Source organism: Apium graveolens, chromosome 4, assembly GCF_009905375.1.
Source record: "Apium graveolens cultivar Ventura chromosome 4, ASM990537v1, whole genome shotgun sequence".
NCBI lineage: Eukaryota > Viridiplantae > Streptophyta > Magnoliopsida > Apiales > Apiaceae > Apium > Apium graveolens.
Genome location: NC_133650.1, coordinates 18,914,663 through 18,934,074, shown reverse-complemented (window position 1 = coordinate 18,934,074; position 19,412 = coordinate 18,914,663).

The window sequence follows — 19,412 nt, the reverse complement described above, 5'->3', positions numbered from 1 at the left end:
AAGGGATTTCATTCTAGACATCATTGTTACTATAATTCTATGCTTGCACTGCAACCTTCCTCGTATAGTAATACGACTCTCTATTCATAAGAGGGAATAAATATATAATAAGTAAATACTCCACTAGGTAGTCTATCAATGATAACTTATATATCAACACGACCCCATTAGGGGTACTCAATCTCAACATCCATTCCAATATAACTCTCACGGCTAAAATCGGCTCATTACTCGCAGAATCATTATTGCATTACTATGGTCCCCCACTGACCTACTGTAGTCATTCATTTTCTATGAAATCTTAATAGCTAACCATACGGAGTCCATACATGTCGTATCGAATTCTTCTAAGGAGGCAACATAATCACCATTCCATGATTCATGAAGAACACTCCTGAACTTGGCGTACATATGACATGAAGCAGATAAAATTGCAGAAGAGTTTCAATAAAAGCAACGATAGCAGGTTAATACCATTATTAACCATATGTCTTTATTAGGAGACATGAAGCTCAAAGGTTCATTTAGTCCTTTCGTAACATGGTCGTGGCTTATCTCAAGATATGACCTTATAAGATAGATAGCCCGCTCACGGCGATTTCATAAATTAAATATTTACCAAACTTCTATCACAGTTGAGTATCGCACAATCATCAGAAGGAATTTCAATCTTTCAAACCATAATACAATCTTTACGGCTTTAACCATTATCACTGTATTCCTCTGGCACGAGCGCCGATAATTGTCTTCTTACACTTAAAGTGCCGGCCACCTCTTTGGCCTTTCCTGATAGTAATATTTCCTTACAATCAATGTCATTTTAACCACCTTCACTAAATTTTCTACCTCATTTCAAATCACTACTTATGTGAAAATGCTTTTCTTAAGTCCTTGTGATAAAAAAAAATCACCATTTTTCCATAAGTCACTGCCTTAGTCTTTTAAATGTAAACATTATCATGGCTGACTCTCGATCGTACTTAGGACGTCTTTTATCTTGGGCCCTTCTTGCTTTAACAATTCTGACCTTCATTGGTTCAATCTATACTTCTTATGGTTTAACACGTGCCCACCTGGCATTATTATAATTACGCCATTTTTTCCTTTATCAAATTTATATTCTTGAGAACTTTGAATATTACCTTTCTCCTTATAAAACCTCTAAGGTTATCTTTAAATCGTTCCTCCTGTATTCCCTAGATACAGGGCATATCAAAATATCATTTACTAATACTAGAACCATTATTTATACACTTCTGAAAAATTTCTCCACTGATCCTTAAAGGTTGTGGTTACCTTAATCCTTTCCAATTCATACTGTCAAAACTCATACGGTCCCTATTAAGGGTGAAATGCCAACCTTCATGCATTCCCCTATGGTTCATCTCAAGTTATCGAAGTTATATCCTTAATTCCACTTTTAATAAGGTACTTGTATCCTTCCATGGATAAATCAAGTCATATATCCTTGATAGATTATCTTATTCAATCATTCCCACCCAGATAGTCTATACCAATTTCACAATAGCATCCTTATTCAAACTGAGGTCAACCCCTATGGCCTTCAAAAGATAACAATGGTTACCCGCTTTTCTTTCCTAATTTGGTAATGACAACAGGGATGTTCTGGAAGATATTGGTCGTGTTCAACGTGAACTTCTTCTTAATAATTCCTCATTTACTTTTGTTGTTTATCTCAACAGTCATCTCAATGTTGGGATATCTTTCATACCTGACGTCTCCCTTTCTGGGTATCATGCCACCGGTCTTACACTTCACATTCTTGAAGGTCACTTCCTTCATCCAATTTTCCTAATTTCTTACTTTCTTTTCTCCTCAGTCTATCCGCGTCTCATTATTTATCCTTCGAACTATCTCAAAGTTTCCTCGAATCTTCCCAACTTACAGGGGATAAAATATATGTATCTCTTATGCCTTCAACCATCAACTTTAACTTATGGTGAATCACTCTCATCCTGACGAATACATACTTTTCTATTTCTATTGCTACGAGTCTTTAGGGTTTCCTCATACCCAACTCCCTTATCATTCCTCAAACTCTATTGTCTTTATTTTCCTTTCCACTTCAGTTTCTTTTTATTTTCTTTTCTATTACAATCATTTCATGAACCAACTACTCATTGACTTCAAATATCACGTCGTTCTGGGATTCTTGTCATCAGAACGAATCTTGACAACTTTTACAACTTAGCTTCATAATTCATCATACTCGTCCACCTTTGTTTTGGCTCTAAAGCTTTTACACTATCTCCATAACCTTGGGAATTACTTTCCCGAAAACCATTGATTGAACTTTAATAAGTTTATTCTAACCTCTGGCTCCGTGCCTTTCTTTGTCTTTCACCAACGTGTGGCCTCTCTCTTAGGAGGGTAAGTGACAAAAACAGTCTTTTGTGCTTCATCAATCATTTAGAATCTCAAATGATTCCTATATTTCCTTTAGTCAGGCTCTCGCCTCTACTGGGTTCGCTTGTTCCTTGGAATTCTGAGAGCTTAGCAACTTAAAGGTCCTGAAAGAATTTCCCACCGCACTGTCTCCTCATGGTGGTGGTGGGGATAATAGTCTAAGTTATTTTTAGACAGGTCCATGAATTGCCGTATATGAGTACTGTCTCGGGTCTCCTTTCCTTACTCGACTTTCTGTTTCCTTAGTACGAAATGTTTCATCCTTCTCCCATACTTGGGGTTATCTTATACATTAAAATCCTTGTTTTCCACTTTATTATGTTATGGGCTCCTTCTTTCTTAATGGCAACCTCCCTGACTATCACATTCGGGGTTTGCCCTAAATCTTATTCCTCGAGCTATGGATTTCATCTAAGATCCAGTTCTTAAGCTCTTAAATGTTTGGAACCCAAATTCTGTAGGAATACCTCATTATTCCCTTATCATCTTTCTCAGTATTAATCTCTTCTCCAGTCATTGGCTTTCTGCCTTCATTCATCATTTTTTTTCTTGGCACCATATGATCTTTTCCAATAATTCGGGCTGCATTACAATCTCAAACATCGTTTCGGTACCGGCTCCGGTTACCTTCACTTCTATTTCCATTTTCTCAAAATCTCTTATCAACTCTCCCAAAGACATTTTCATCTTGAGTCTCTCCTTTATACTAAGGGCATTAGCCATCATTTTGGCTTTCCATGGATGATAAAGAATCTCATAATCGTAATCCTTGATTAGCTCTAACCACATCCTCTGGCGCATGTTGAACTCTTTCTGCGTGAAAATGCACTAGAGCACTTATGGCTTATGTAAATCTCGCACTTCTCTCCATAAAAGTAGTGCCTCCAATCTTTAGGGCAAAACTATTGCCACAAGCCCAAGCTCATGGGTGGGGACATCAAATTTTATATTCCCTTAATTGTCTTGACGCGTACGCGATTACCTTGTTGTGCTGTATAAGAAGCACCCTAATTCCTTATGCGAAGTGTCATCACACATCACAAAATCTCCTCTTACATCCGGTAATGCCAACATAGGGGTCGTCACCAACCTTTGCTTTAGTTCTTAAAAGCTGTTTTCGCATTTCTCTATCCATTCGAACTACTCAGTCTTACGAGTAAGAAGCGTTAAAGGGGCTACTATCTTTACGAACTTGAACGAACCTCCGGTAGTGACCGACCAATCCTACCTCTCGTAGTTTCCCTAACCATGGTTATCAATTCATCAGTGATCCTTTATTCATTCTTGTCAAGATCCTCTACGGGATCCTACTCAGCAACAATCCCTTCTAGGACAACATCCTCAACCGCTACATCCTCAATATGAACATCATCCGGTCCCGTGTTAGGACGCTCTATCGGATCCACAATCTGATCTCCAATACCTAATAAAATATCATCGCATTGTTGCTCCTCAACCTCAGGGTTCGGAGTCCCGCTACCATATACGATAACGATCTACGCTTCTATCACGATATTTATAAGGAATCCCCTAAGGGTTTTAACTGTCAGTACTATGTTAGGTAGTCCGACTATGAACTTGGCAAGAGTTCTTATTTATCTTAGTGAACTTATTATTTTAACGTCACTTCATCTCTGAGGTTTATAACGCTTGGCTCTGATACCATTTCTGTGACACCCCCAAATCCGGGGTCGGGGATCCGGGTTGTCACGAGTTCCAATTCCCTTAACAACTCTTAATCTTAATAAACAATCAACCACTGCGTACTGTGACCCCACAATATACACACACACACCACAAGTTATAGTCTCAGAGATGAATACCAAAAATAACACAAGTCATTTTATTCCACAATTATAAGTCATTATACCACAAAAGGGTTTCTGAATAAATTTACACTTCTTTGCCATTATTATAATTCATATAGATACATAAGTCTGGTGCATCAACAGTTGAAAGCCTAGCCTATTGGTAATTCTTACCTCAGCTACTGCGGCATCAACGCCTCCAGAAAACTGCGGAACGTTTCCCAACCGCTTACGAATTGGGAGCTTGGTCATGTTCATCTTTTCTATCTGTTGTTGTGTGATGAAAGACGAAAGCAAGGGTGAGCAACAAGCCCACCGAAATAATATGCATAATAATTAACAATATATGAGCATTCTCATAGTACTCATGAAAGTCTTGGTCAAGAAGAAATGAACCAAGTTGATATCTTAACGCGACCAAGTCGCAAAATATTCAGTATATATGTATATATACTTTTCAAAATCTTGGAAGTCCTCTTCCATGCATAATATACACAGAGTTCCAGTTTATAACTGTATAAAAATATCGTTGCAAGGTTATCTCATATATCTAACCTTGTCTCAACGTTTTTCTGAAAATCTTTGACATGCATAAGATAATCATTTACTAGATATAAGTTTAAAAGATGAAGTTACGAGATACTCCAATATACTTATATCTTTTACGAATACTGCTTGAACTACCACCGTTCAAGTTATAATTAGTTTCAAAAGTTCATCACACTGATGAGACTACACGATAAGACTTGAATAGATTCAATCTTTGAAATATCATTTGAAAGAAATGAAATTACGAGATACTTCATTAAGTCCCGATATATATATACACACACACATATATATATATACATTTCATACACTCCTTGAAAACCTCTGTTATGAAAATTATAAACAGAGTTGTAATATCCAATGAATTTGGAAAGGAGAAAACCTTGGCATAAACCTGATATCTTGCTGATCAGGCAAAGATACCAATAAGTAATCTTTTCTACTAGTAGATGGATGAATCCCCCACCGGTCATCACCCTGGCCTCATTAGGAACTTGTGCTGGACCGCCACCCAGCCTCTTATGCGTTGATGGGCTGCCACCCAACCACTTACACTTTCATGGACGCCCGCTGAGCCCATGTTGCTTATGCCGACTCAAATAGATGAACTTACTTCCCGGACGATGGGCAAGTAATCAAGATGTTTTCTCAAAACAGCAACCTCGTTGCGAATGTAAAATACACCACTGAGCCGGATCCCTCAGGTTTTGAGCGAGTATTTAAATCCCCTTCGAAAGAAAGATCTTAAATAAAAAAAATGAGTTTTGGGATCCGCTCTAACTTTTAAAAATCATTTTGAAGACTTGAAAACATTTTTAAGAATGTTTGGAGTAATGCTGATTTAATGAAGTAAATCAGTCCCGATATATTAGAAAATATCTGAATATTATTATTTAAATAATATTCCCATAAAGGATAATCTCTATAAAAATAATTGAAGTGGAAGTTTTAATAACTCATACTTGAAATGAATAATAAATAACCAAAGATATACTTATACGAAAGTACGATCTTTATTTGAATAATCGAAAATAAGTTTGATTATCGAAACATTATTCTTTAATAAAATAAAGAATATTATTTAGTAAATAAGCGGAGTCATAAGTCCTTGAATGAATATTCAAAATAATATTTATTAAATAGAATAAATAGAGTCATAAGTCCTGGAATGAATATTCAAGATAATATTCATTAAATAAAATATACCGAGTCATAAGTCCTCGAATGAATATTCAAAGTAATATTCATTAATAAAAATAAAGTTATCGAATAAACCTTATTCGATTAATAGTTTTTAAAACTATATCTATATATATATATATAAATATATATAATATACTCGGGAATATCGACTCCCGGTTTTAGAAAATGTTCGCATTTGGGTCCCCTATACTAAGGGTATACGCAACTACTGCTTATCTCTATCATTGGTATTATGCAATTATAAGCATTGGAATCAACAGATAGATATCAAGATTACGAAACAGACATGCATATAAACCATATCATCATGCTCCAATATATCGCAAGATTTGCTAATAACAATCATGCATCTATCACAAGATAATGCATATACCTATATACATCACAACAACAGTATAACGGGTAGAAAACTTGCCTGAGTGTTCCCGGATAGACTTAAGCTTAGAGTGGGTCCGATAACCTATGAACAACGACATAAGTCGGAATTAAACCCCGGTCGCTTAAGAAACTAGACTTTAACCAATTGAACCCTAACGTTCGCTTATGGTCACTCCTACGTTTAACGAATCACATAAGTCGTTCGAGTACACTCGGCTCCACCATTTTTAATAAATTAACCATTAAGAATTTTAAGGTGATTCTTTCGCGAGTACCCTACCAACTGCCTAATCCACTTTACATAATTGTTTCATATTCCAATTAGTCATTTAAGGGCCTTAACCAAGGTTTAAAAGTAAGGCGAGGGGTAATGGTTCGGTCGCGAAATATCGTTACTTAAAACGGTCATTTCTCCTAAACCGTACATCGGATTTAAGCGAACCACATATCAAAACGAAGCTCATAACATGAAATATCTAATCATGGCAATGGTCAAAACCTAACAATGAGTTCATGGGTCCTGATGTTAAGAACAAAAGCAGTCTAAGGTAAATCGGGCATTACGACGGTTTTGTTTACACGATTACCAAATTTGTACAACTCCAAATCAATCCACAATCAATCCCACAATCATTACTAAAACCAAACTCCATCCATACTTTACTACAACAGCCCCAACATCTCAAGATTTCCAATTTATACTACTCTCAATCATGCACTAAAAGCTTATACTTAAGTTCAATAACTAATAATCAAAATTTACAACTCCAAAATCATTACAAAACCAACCAATCTCTAAATATACAATTATCATGCCTCTCATGAACTATACTACTCATAACAAGATCTTAACATTCAATAATAAGGCTAAATTTAGAGATTATACCTTCCTTGTGAGTAGGAGTAACTAATGAGCTTGAAACAACCTTGGAAAATCCTTACCAAAGCTTTATCTAACAAAAACACAAGATCAAAATTTCAAGTTCTTGAAAAACACTATTCACTCTCTTCTTCCATGAATTATTGGAAGAGATTGTGAAGGAATTGGAAGCTTAGATTCATAGGATATCTATATCTATGTACAAGGAACCTTGGATAATTACCTCACTAATTAACAAAGCTTGGAACTTAAATTTGGATTTTCTTCTTTCTTGAAATGGACAAAAGCCGAGAGCTTCTTTGCTTGGAAAGTGAAAGTCAACTTGTGTTTTGTGTTTTTGATTTGTTTTGGCTTGGTTTCTTTGTTTTTGTTGTTAATTAACCTTTTACCATGGTAAAATTTGTGTGGCTTATGATCAACCAACAATTCCTTCCCATTGTGTCATGCTTATGTCATCTTCCCACACTTGTCTTCTTCTTGTTGGTGTGATGACATCTTCATCACTAACCTCTTTAATTAACTCCTAATTACTTGCTAATGATCGCTGATCTGTTATACGGTTCGCTTAACTTTCGTTTTCGTTTATTGTTTGAGGGATCATACCCGGGATCTTATTACTTGGGTTCCCTTAACCTTTCTCAATACATTATATTCCTTTTATGATCCTCTCTTATAATCCTTGAATTTAAATCCCTTTTATCCTGTTACCTTATATTCAATTCTTTCGGTATCTGGTGGATTTTCGGGAAAAATCAAAGTGTTTGAATTTGGATTCTGACGATCTTTACATACACTTATATACCATATAGAGTACTAATAAGATCTCAGAATAACAATAAAAGAACCCCTATAAAGTGTGGTATGAAAAGTTTTCTTATTCAGTATAATCAGCAAAATCACTATTCATAAGGGTTACAAAAAGTCCAAAATTTTGGGGTTATTACATAGAGCCTGGTATGACACTTTATCAAAGTTCCTTTTGGAAAATCACTTCACAAGAGGTACTGTAGATAAAACTTTATTTTTCAGAAATGTTAATGGCTCTAGTATACTTGTTCAAATTTATGTAGATGATATTATTTTTGGCTCTACAGATGAAAAACTTTGCAAAATTTTTTCCAAATTGATGCAAAGTAAGTATGAAATGAGTATGATGGGAGAACTAACTTACTTTCTTGGCTTACAAGTTAAGCAAGTTAGTGATATTCATTAGTAAAACTAAATATATCTTTGATCTTTTAAAGAAGTTTGATCTAATGGATTGCACATCTGCAAAAACTCCCATGGCCACTACAACTAAGCTTGAATTAAACACTACTGAAAAGTCTGTGGATATTTCAAGTTATACAGGCATGGTTGACTCACTTCTGTACTTAACAACTAGTAGGCCAGATATAATGTTTGCTACATGTTTATGTGCTAGATTTCAGGCTGATCCTAGAGAATCTCACTTAATAGCTATTAAGAGAATTTTCAAATATCTCAAGGGTACACCAAATCTTGGCATTTGGTACCCTAGAGATTCTGGTTTTGATCTAACTGGTTATTCAGATGCAAATTATGCAGGTTGTAGAATTGATAGAAAAAGTACAACAGAAACCTGTCAATTTCTAGGAAACAAGCTTGTGTCCTGGTTCAGTAAAAAGCAAAATTCAGTTTCTACTTCTACAGCTGAAGCTGAATATATTGCTGCTGGTAGTTGCTGTGCACATATATTATGGATGAAAAATTAATTGCTAGACTATGGTTTGCAAGTTGAAAGGATTCCTATTTTCTGTGATAACACAAGTGCAATTGCCATCACTGAAAATTCAGTACAACATTCAAGGACAAAGCACATAGATATCAAATACCATTTCATAAGGGAACATGTAATGAATGGTACTGTGGAACTACATTTTGTTCCAAGTGAGAAGCAGCTTGCAGATATCTTTACCAAGCCACTGGATGAATCCACCTTTTCAAGGTTGGTAAGTGAGTTAAGTATGCTTAATTACTCTTAAATCTATCTGAGTTAATTTGCAAGTTGAAATGCAGCCAGAAACTTAATCGACTTTTCAGTCTTAAATGATATTTTGGCTAAGTCAAAATTTACATCTCGACGGATGATCTTTATCCATCGAGTTTGATCATCCGTCGATATACTATTTACTGACAAAAATCAATTATGTTTCTGGATTATTTTATGTCTCGACGGATAACAGTTTATCCTCATCCGTCGAATTGTCTTAATCTCAGCCGTTAATTCCCTGTACATTATCCATCGAGTATACTTACAGTTTGTAAGCATAACAGGACGGATAATGGGTGGAATTTTTACAGTTTATTTTTAAACTGCTATTTTAGGCAATTTCTACTGGTTACTTTATTTTACTTTATTATTTTTATCAGTTATTTTTTAGATAGTATAAAAGCTTATTTCATTGTAATTGCTTTTCTTTTATCATTCTCAATTCAACTGCTCTAATTTCATTCTCTCTCAAAGCACTTACTCTCTTTCTCTTCAAGCTCTTATTCTCTAACAATGGCACCTGTTGTAAAGATTATTTCTCAAACTGGGTTCATTTATGAGAAGAACAATTTCACCGCACTAGTAAACAAAGGTATTCAGCAATCTGGAGACTATCACAAGATGATGGATTTTGTGAAGAGTTGCAAGCTCAATTATGCCATGCTGGAATCACCCACAATCTTCTGTGAAGTTGTTGAAGAGATGTGGAACACTGCTACCTACAACTCTACAGATAAGACCATCACTCTAACCATTAAAGGTAAAGAATTCTGTATCAATAGTGATGTGATAAAAGCATGTTTCAAAATTCCTGATAACAATGTGACTTTACCACACACTAACACTGATATAATCAATATGCTTAATTCCATGCACTATGCACTTCCTACTTCTAAACTGAGTGATATTAGAAGAATGGGTCTTAGAAAAGAGTGGAGTTTCTTGTGTGATGTAGTTACAAAAGTTTTCTTAGGAAAGGTCAGTAATTTTAATTCAGTGAATATTTCCATGCTTAACATGCTCTACATGCTAGTTACAGATAAATTCTACAATTTCAGTGACCTTGTCTTGTTTGAGTTAGGTTTTAAACTAGTAGAGTTAAGTAAAAGAGGTAAGAATGTGTATTATGCTAGATTCCTTATGTTATTAGCTAACCACCTCTGTGAAGAGATTGTGCTTGAGAACCCTAAAAATAAACTAGATTGTTGGGTTCAAGAGAGAAGGCTCATTGCAGATTTGAACAGGGCCAATCATTATAAGGATGTGCCAATGTTCTATTTTCCTGTAATGCAAGCACCTCAGGTAAGTGAGGTAAGTTCATCTATCCCTACAACTATTCCAACCTCCACAATTTCTTTGAGTTCAAGTGTGGCTATAGCAATTGTATCAATGACCAAACAGTTGCCTACCAAAGCTGCCAAACCTTCAATTATTTCAAAATCCAAATCAAAGAAAGCCCCCTCTGGTATTTCCCAAAAGATGCCATTTGAAAAATCCATTAAAGCCAAAGAGGGGAGTGTGAAGGAAGGTAAGTTAGGTGAGGGAAGGGGTGAACATAAAATAAAACCCAAGAATAAGGTTGGAGAGTTGAGTGAATCCCAGCCTAACCACACTGCAGTTTCCCAACAAACTGCAGTGCTTAAAAAGGACAAAAGCTCATTTCTAGATGCATCCTGCCCAAAAGGATGTAGCTATAGAACAAAGCTCTCAACCAAGAGCACGGGCGAAGAGGGTTAGGGACACAAGCTCACCCCAAACTTATGCCAGAAAGAAGAAATCTAAAATCTTTGGGGATGCACAGGGTACACACACTGTGCAAACTGGTGCTAAAGACACAGTCACTGCACCTTCACAAATTCAGTTTGATGTGGCTCCAATAAATGTGGAGTCACAGCCAAAATCTCTAGTTATAGAAGCACCTCAAACACCAAACTCACCAACAAATTCTCTGGATGTGGATATGATAAACACATCAATTCCTGATTCCCCTTCTTTAACTCTGTTGGGGAAGCCAAAATCTAGTGCAAGTGAGCATCATCTTTTAGATGATTTGTTGGCTCACTTGCCAATTCTTTCAAGAACTGTTGTGTCATCTGTGCCTAAAATATCTTCAATCAGCACAGAGTCAACAATAGTTTCTATTCCCAGCTCATTCATTTCTACTCTCTCGACGAATATTGTTCATCCGTCGAGTAGTGATTGTATCCCGACGGATAAGCCTAACAGCAATTATCTGTTGGACAGCAAAACCACTCACTCGATGGATATCACTCATCCATCGAGTATCTCTGCACAACTTCAAACTTCAATTATTTCAAGTGCAGAAGATTTAGTGGTCGTACAGTCACTCTTAGGATTGAGAGAGAAGAGTGTTTTGAGTGAGAGTCTGGGTTGCTCCCAGGAAAAAGGAGAGGAAATGAGTAAAAATCTGCAATCCATTTCTTCAGGATTGGCAAAAGAGAGTGAGAGGAGTCCCACCTTAGTAGGTGAAGGTGAGGGTGTGAGGGTGGGGAGCCAGGGTGAGACCCTGATGCAACAAAAGAGAGAAAATGAGAGAAATACATGTACTGGAGCAATAAGGATGGATGTCATTGCTAGTGAGTCAATGAATGTCCAAGATGCAGACAGGGAAGGACTATCTCAGCATCCTAAAGCAGTTATAGACTCCACTTCCCTTGATGCTGAGGCATTTACTCACCCTGTTCCAGCTTATCAACTTCTAGCTGAACAGGGCAATGACAATGCAGAGAGGATGCTGAATTTGGTGTATACCACACAGTCTCTAATGAGGGCTAAGGATGTCATCACAGCTTTGCCTTCTACAGCTGGTGATGTGGACTATGGGACTGGTGGTTCAGCTGATTTCTTTGGAGATGGGAGTGGGGATAGTGAAGATGAAGCAATGGACATAGGGGGAGAAGTAGGCTCAAGTTCAAGGCCAGGTATGCCATCATGGGCATTCTCAAAGCACTGTGATGAGCATAACTTCAAGACAACCCTGATCCAATTAATCAATCAAACCAATACTGCTCTTCAAACCACTACCAATGCCAACACTAAGAAGCTCCTTCAAGCATATCTAGCCTCCCTGCAACTTTAACAAATCCAGGGCTTCCAGCATGCTAAAGATGTGAATACTATGAAGAATGATATTGAGGAGATGAAAAAGGCTATTTCAGACAGGATAGATTCTAAACTTCCAGAAGCTACAATGCTTGACATCAAGAGGCAATTAAGGAAAAATTCTAATCTGTCAACCAAGATAGATGCCTTGGACACAAGAATGTCAGCCATGGAAGCATCTTTAACTGCCATTCATCTCCATCAAGCCCAACAGACTGATCTACTTCAAAAATTGGGGGAGAAAGGATCAAGTGAGGGGGAGAGGCTTCAAATTCACATCAGTAAATTAATTGTACCTTTAATTACTATCTCAAAGCCATCAGTTACAAATAGCATAGATCTGATCAATGCAGCAGCAGCCAACTTCAGAGCAGCTGATAAGGAAAAGTTGAGTTTAGTCAACTGGGAGAAGATTGATGAGGAAATACAGAAAAAGTTTGAACTTGTCAAGGAGCCAGTTAAGTCAGCCATCCATCATTCTCAAGTCAAGCAAATCAGTGTGAATGAGATGAGCATGAATTATTTGGAAAGAGGACAACCTTCCTATATCAAATCTCCAAAGGCTGAAACAATTCTAAAACCAAAGGTAAACTACTCAAAATCATCATTGAAGAACCCTTTGGACACTGTGTATGAGACACCCAAGACTGATGAGAAGAAGCTTCTGTCAAGGTCAATTGCTTTGTACAAAGATCCAGCTGATTCAGCTTCCAAAAGGAGAATTGCCAAGATTTTCAAAAATGGGAAATAAATTTGTGTGGTGGCTGGACATCCTCAATTTGCTCAAGCAAAGAGAGAAGAAAAGGCTATATTGAAGCAAGAAAAGAAGCAAGCTGCTCTAGATGCTAAAAAGACTAAACAAAAGAAAGAGTAGATTGTTATCTTGGCCAAGATACATGCCGTAAATTGATCACAACAAATTCCTTCTCAACCATCTGAAGCCATTGAATCAAAGAAGCAAGTTGAACAACAGAAGAATTCTCCAAGAAAGAAGGAATTGGCTAAAAGAACTAAAAGGAAACTGGATATTGTTGACAAGGAATTGGAAGATCAATTTCCTAAGGAATCCACACTATCTACAACTCAAGCATCAAGGCCCTCTGTGGTATTTGAAGATATTAGGGTGGTGGATCCCTATAGGAATATTCATGGTGAACCTATTGTGCCCAAGGATGAGCCAATAGAATGAGAGAACATACCAATTCCTGACTTCAATCTACCAATCCTCACCAAGCCAAAAAGAACAAAGTTAAGAGCAGTCAAGAAAGTGAAGCTGTCACCCCTCAAATCCAAGTCTCAAGTCAAAGCTCAATCTAAAGTCAGTAAGGGAGACTATTTGTACTTATGTGACATCAAAGAATTTTCTGATTTAAACCTCTATCTGGATGAGCTAGATGAAGTGAGAGGGATTGATGCATACAGAAACCTACCTGAAAAGTTAGTGTTCAAGTACAAAGGAGGAAAGAAGATTCAATGGCCTCTTCACAGGATCCTTCAAGAAAGCCAAGCATTACTGATTAAAGTTTATTCATCCTTCAAGAAGAACTTTGGGTTCAACATTACTGCAAGAAGATTGGTATTGAAGAAGATTGAGGAACTAAGGAGTGTTAGAGCTAAAGATGCACTCCCAAAGACTCTAATCATCCCTTACACAGGGAGAAGAGTGCATCTAAGGCCCTACTGGCTGATGGAGTTCATGGATGACAAAGGTGTGAGAAGATTCTTTAGACTGGAAGACCAATTGAGTATCTTTAGCAATGAGACTCTTTTGGAAATGTAAGGAAAACTAAATCTCTCTGAATCTGATGAACTGGAATTCCACAGGCAGATCCAAAATCAGATTGAGGAAAACAACAGAAAGCTTGGAAAGAGATCCAGACCTTCAAGAAACTAGACAAATCTGCTCAGGCTAGAGGAGCATCTTGAAAAATGAATGTGAGCAAAACTTTGTATTTTTTTATTATTTGAAGCACTTTTTAATAACATCTACTTTCTCTTAAAGTTATATTTTTAGGGTGTTTTGTTATCATCAAGTATCTCTAAATTTATGGCTACAATTCCAGTAGACATAAATTGGGGGAGATTGTTGTGTATATGTTATGTGCTTGATGATTTCATGAACAAAACACCTTAGTAGATTTTACTTAGTGAAATAATATAGCACTCGACGGATAAGATTTATAGTCCCGACGGATGACTCATTATAGTCCCGACGGATGATGACTTATTATCCATCGAGTGAGTAACTTATGTAATAATAAGTCTGCAGCACATTTCTGCATTCACCATTGTATAGATTCTGTAAGTAGTATTCAAGTCATGTTGACTTTAACTAGATATGCAGAATAGGTTGATTAATTGTACATAGATGGTGTCTTGTAATTATGCATAAATGAAATGAAGTCAAGTGCCAGTTTGCTACCCGACGGATAACCTACAATGAAGTCGACGGATGATTAATAACTCGACGGATGATCATGAACCCGACGGATAAAGAATTCAAATATCTGTTGACAGTGACAACACAGTCACATGCGTCGAGTGGATGTAAATGGAATGTGGTATCCTATTCAACTGGGTTTTCGAGAACAAAGAAGCATTGCCATTTCCATGCTATTATGAAGATATTCAAATATGCTGGAATAGAGTAATGAAGTAGCATTGTAATAGATTAGATAGTTTTTATTTTATTATCTTGTCTTATTACTTTGTAATCTTGGTGATATATAAACCAAGTAGTAGCAACTAAGACACTATCGATCTAAGCAAGAAAGCAGAGAAACATTTGTAAGCAGGATTCTTAGCATTTCTCTGTAGTCTTCGAAGTTCAATTATTGTAAGCAGCTGTGAGCATTTCTGCACACAGAGTTCTCTCGATATATAATATATATCTCTGGTGGAATCATTCAAATCCACCAGAAAATTTTTAAAGACTCTTGTTTTTAATTACTTGTGTTTTGATTCACTTAAGTTTTTATTCCGTATTGTGCTAATCAATACACTTATATTTATATTTGAGTTAGAACATTTTATTTCAAGAAAAAGTTTCAAGAATTCCATTCGACCCCCCTTCTGTAATTCTTGTCATATTGTTAAGGGACTAACAAAAGCACATATGTGACCTTTGATGATGACAAGTATCCAGGCTTGGAATGCCTTGATGATAATGAAGCTGAAGCCCTTGCATTTGAAAATCTCAACATTGATAGTGATTCTGATGTAGAAGATGAAGTTAATGCACAACAGTTGATGAATGAAGAGACTACTGAACTGGAAAATCATGGGAATAAAAGCTCATCTCAAACACCTGAATTTGGTAGCACAATCTCAGGGGGAGTAGGAGAAGAAGGATCTACCAGTCATACCAATAATGAAGAAAATGATGAAGGCACAATTCAACAAACTCATACAAGGAAGTGGGGTAGAAGTCACTCTAGAGAAGCAATTATTGGTGATCCTACTGCTGGTGTGAGGACTAGAAATGCAACTGCTAATGAGTGCCTACATGCATTTTTTCTGTCTCAAGTAGAACCTAAGAAAATTGATGAAGCTCTACTGGATCCTGACTGGATATCTGCCATGCAGGAAGAGCTGAATCAGTTTGAAAGAAGCAAAGTCTGGAAGTTAGTTCCTGCACCAAAGAATAAAAATATTATTGGAACAAAATGGGTGTTCAGGAATAAAATGGATGAAAATGGTATAGTCACCAGAAACAAAGCAAGGTTGGTTGCAAAAGGCTACTCAAAAGAAGAAGAAATCGATTATGATGAAACTTTTGCCCCTGTTGCAATACTTGAAGCTATAAGAATTTTTCTAGCATTTGCTGCACATTCAAACTTTAAAGTGTATCAAATGGATGTCAAAAGTGCATTTCTGAATGGTGAGCTAGAAGAAGAAGTTTATGTGCAACAACCTCCTGGCTTTGAGGATCCAAAATTTCCAAATTTTATGTACAAGTTACTCAAGACTCTATATGGACTAAAACAAGAACCTAGAGCTTGGTATGACACCCAATCAGATTTCCTGCTAAAACATGGTTTTACTAGAGGAACCATAGACAAGACTCTCTTCTACAAGAAACATGGTGAAGATATGATCCTAGTTCAGATCTATGTGGATGATATCATTTTTGGTTCTACTAATGAGAAGCTCTGCCAAAGATTCTCCAAGTTTATGCAAAGTGATTATGAAATGAGTATGATGGGGGAACTAAGTTATTTCATTGGACTTCAAGTCAGCCAAAGAAGTGATGGTATCTTCATCAGCCAAACTAAGTATGTCAAGGATCTATTGAAAAAGTTTAGAATGGTTGATTGTTCACCTGCATCTACACATATGTCTACTGCAACAAAGTTGGATGAAGACAAAAAGGGCAAAAATGTAGATATCTCAAGCTATAGAGGGATGATTGGATCATTGCTTTACTTAACAACAAGTAGACCAGACATCATATTTGCAACATGTCTATGTGCAAGATTTCAAGACAATCCAAAAGAATCACATTTGATGGATGTAAAAAGGATTTTCAGATACTTGAAGGGGACACCAAACTTGGGATTATGATATCCTAAGGGAACTGGTTTTGCAGTTGTTGGTTACACAGATGCAGATTTTGCTGGATGCAGGGTTGACAAAAAGAGTACCAGTGAAAGTTGGCAATTTCTTGGACAAAGACTTGTATCCTGGTATAGCAAGAAACAACAATTTGTATCAACTTTCACAGCTGAAGCTGAATACATAGTTGCAGGAAGTTGTTGTGCTCAAGTGCTTTGGATCAGAAATCAGCTAATGGATTATGGCCTAGTGTTACACAAAATTCCTATCATGTGTGACAATACTAGTGCTATATCTATAGTAGTTAATCCAGTTAATCATTCTAGGACAAAGCACATTGATGTAAGGTACCATTTTATTAGAGAAAATGCTACTAATGGTACCATTGAGCTCATTTTTGTACCAACAGAAAAACAATTAGTTGATATTTTTACTAAACCTCTGGATGAAGCAACTTTCACTAGACTTGTAGGTGAAATTGGAATGCTTAACTCTTCATCCTAAGGCAAGAAATCAGCTAATGTTTTGCAACAGATTAATTTCCAGTAAATCAAAATTAATTTGATTAAATTGGAAATTAACTGAAATATGAATTATAAATATTTCAGAAATCTCTGCATATTTATTTTTCAAATTTAAATTTAACTTAGAATATTTCAAATTTTAAGTAAACTGCACAGTTGTTAATTTACATTTTCAATATGTAAAATTAACACAAGGCAAAATTATAAAAACCAAAAGTATATAGAGAACTAAGTTCTCGATAAGTATAAATTGACTTCTCGACAAGTCATTTTAGGACTTCTCGAGTGAGTTCTCAATAAGTCAATTTACTGACTTCTCGAGTGACTTCTCGATAGGCTTAAAAAGGACTTATCGATAAGTCCTTGTAGAGTTCTCTAGTAGTGTTTATTCACAGAGTTCTCTACACGTATAACTTTTTACTTGTCAATAACTCAGAACTGAGATAATTTAAATTAATAAATTATTTTGGTAAAATACTTTTGGGAAATTTATTCTAATTTTATTTTGAATTTATTCAAATAAAAGTTGAAATTAATTCAGTCCACTTTTTGGACAAACTGGGTATTTATTTGACATCTCGATAAGTCAAGTTTGAGTTTTCTAAAAGAGTAGTTTAAAATGACTTCTCGATATGTACTTTATTTCTCAAAATGACTTCTCGACAGACTTACTTCAAATGTCTATTTTTGAGTCCTCGACAAGTCATTTACTTTTACTATAAATACCCAGACTTCTCGAATACATTCTTTTTCTTGGAATTTCTCAAAATTCTAAGCAAACTGAATATTTATTAATTCATATTCTAAATATATGAAGTGAATAAATAATAGATCAAAAGAAGCAAAAAGTATAAAAAACTGAAATAATTTAATTCATAAATTCTGTTCAACAACATACTTTTGACATACTTGTCTATAATTACTCTGACTTATCGACACATTTACATGCTTATGTGCAATTTTTTGTGTGTGGAATATGTTAGTCTAATGTAAGCAGACTAGTGCATTATATGTGATGTTTTATGAATGCTGATAATAGTTAAATTTATTTGACTATGTGCTAATTATGTGTTTTGAATCTATTCAAAATAATTCATTATCAGTATTTGTTTTGATGAGTTAGCTAGTGGAATAGTTTGCTGATAGAAGGGGTTACTTTTTGTGTAGGGAGTACTTGTTTATTTGCATGGGAAATAGTTATCCTAGAATGTGAACTAAGATTCTTGAGTACTTGCATGGGGAATAGTAACTAGTCATTTCTAACTATTTAGTTTCTCGTAAAGTATGCTGGTGTGATTATTACACTTATTAACCGGGTATTTCAAGAGTCTCTTGGTTTCTTTCTCTTCTCCCTCTATAAATTCAAACACTTCACTCCTCTTTATCCATCACTACTCTCATTCTCAACAAACATCCTAATTTCTAAACTCCTCTTGTTCATCTCTCTCTCCAATAGATGCCCCAGTATTTTACGGGCTTTTAAATGAAGTTTATCTATTTGTTCATCATCTGGCTAACGACCAAGTTTACTTTGATCCTATCGGACTTCATTTCCGTATCTAGGGGTTATTTGCAGCCCATTTGATGTTCCACTTGAGGTCTTCGATGAACTCTCGTGGGACGAGCTGATCAGCTTCCTTTTCTTTGAGGGAGAGGTCTCTCTGGAGCAGGACAGACGTGCAAGGGTGGCTGAGCAGCAACGCCTTGCTGCTCCGGAGTTGCAGGATAGGATCATCTCTCTTGCACACTCCATGTCCAGAGCTTACCAGCGTCGGGCAAGGAGGATAGAGGCCGAGAAGAAGAAGCCAAAACTAGAGTAGTTAGGATTAGGATTTACTTGATGTAATCTAAATCTTAATTTACTATGTGTTTATTATCAATGAAAATTTTCTTCTTCTCTATCAATTTGTTTTTGTTGTTTATGTCATGACTGCCTTGTGTTTACAACTCCATTG